Raw genomic sequence first — 1,974 nt, 5'->3', positions numbered from 1 at the left:
TTGTCTTTAGTTTGAGAGGAAAAAAGGCTTCAGTTGCAGGAAGAACTGGGGATTTCTAAGCATTTTATACCAGCTGAGCTCATGCTGCTGTTTTAATAGGCTATCAGAGATGATTCAGCCAGCTCAGACTGTGTAAAACCATCAATTATTTATTTCTAAGTTTTGTGCTTTCTGATCTGTGGAGATCATTAAGTCTGGATGAAAAATTACTGAGGAGAGGTGGTGCCTTACTTCTCTTGCAACGTCATTAAAATGTTCAAGTAAAGGTTGTAAACAAAGATGGTTCTCTAGAGCAATTGCAATCTGAGCATTTAAGGAAGTAATTCTAATTTAGTATTCTGTGTTTGTTCTTTCTCTCTGCTTATTTAACCTGTGCTTGCTGTTGCAGTTAAAAAGACCTAAATTCATCCACATGTAAATTTTTGTGTTGCGTATTATGGTGACTTGATTTCCTTAGTAATTCTTCCCTGCTGTTGCACAAAATCATGTTACTCAGCTATGACTCACTGGATTTCTGTTCACATGTCATTTTGCAATTGGAAATTAATTGAGATCAAAGGGGGAATTCTCTCTTCTATCCTCTAGTCTAGGTACCGTTGTGATTTGCAATTCTTAATAGGGGATGTTTTTGTTTCTTTGTTTGTTTGTTTTTCTGTTTTGGTAGAGATTTTACAGTTATAGCCATGATGTGTTTGAGTAGAGGTTTATGAAAGTGTTACCCTTTTATTCAGCTAACTGATGCACTTACAAAAACCAGTGCTCTGTTTTCTGGGTGCAGTGAGTCTTACAGCATCCACAAAAGCCACAAAGTTGATATTAGTAGCTGCAGAGAGTGTGTCTTTTTGCCAAGAAAATTCATGCAAGCCTAGCTCCCCTGGAGTGGAATCTGTATATGCAGGAAGTGTGTGTGATACCTTTCCTTTTGTTCTTTATCTTCAACTCTTTTTCTATGTACTTTCACTATTAACAGAGCATCTCGTGTGTAAAACAGGTGGAAGTTTAATACTGCTCTGACAAAATGGGGAGCAATCTGCTTAAATGATGATACCTTGTCTGTGTCAGATTTGGCATTACAGCTAGGTCTTCAGAAACATCATCTACTGTCCACCACAGGACTGTTTTAACTTGCACCTCTGTCAAATATTTTAGTCTGTCATCTGTTAATAAGACTTATATTGTAACAGGCAAAAATACAACAGTACTTGAAAATTATTCACTTGGTTTCAGGATGGCACACAGTCTAAAGCTGAACTTCAGTAAAATTACTGCATGGAACAAAAGGGAAAAAAAATTTAAAAAGTCCTAAACCAGGGATCTGGTTTATCTTCTTCTATATCCAAGATGACTTGTAGGTAACTCAGTCATCAGGCTCTATTTTCTTAATTTTGACACTGCATTTGGGACCAAATTCAGCTCCCATTACATAGCATTAAAATGATACTTTGCATATGCTGCCTGTGGGTGTTTGCAGAAAAGAAACTGTCTAGAGGATTTGATAGTATCCTGGGATTGAGAGATGTCTAAATAGTGATATGTGACTGATGGATTTGAAATATGAAGATATCTGAATCGTAAATTGGTAATGCTAATACCTTGAGAGAGTTCTCATGTGCTCTTACAGTCTGCTCCTAAAGGGAGAAGGCTTTGTGCTCTCCAGCAACTTCACATCTTCAGTCAGGCTTTGCCAGGGATGCATCTTGGTATTGTGTTATGTTAGTGAATGCTGTAAGGGATTTCAACTTTACCTCTGAGTTTTGACACTGGGAGCTTGACTTTCCAAATCTGATGTTGAATTAATACTTTGAGGCTTTTTCATATGGAGTAAATCTTGCTGTCCACTACCCCGCCCTTCACCTTCCCTCCTTTCAGTGAACCTAAAAGCAGTTCACATTTGGGAGAAGCTGAAAAACAGTAATCAAAACTGATCCAGAAATAAATAGAGGGACTTGGGAAAGTTAGGACAATAATGTCAAA

Source organism: Corapipo altera, unplaced genomic scaffold, assembly GCF_003945725.1.
Source record: "Corapipo altera isolate COAL_440 unplaced genomic scaffold, ASM394572v1 60, whole genome shotgun sequence".
NCBI lineage: Eukaryota > Metazoa > Chordata > Aves > Passeriformes > Pipridae > Corapipo > Corapipo altera.
This window is presented reverse-complemented; position numbering follows the sequence as displayed.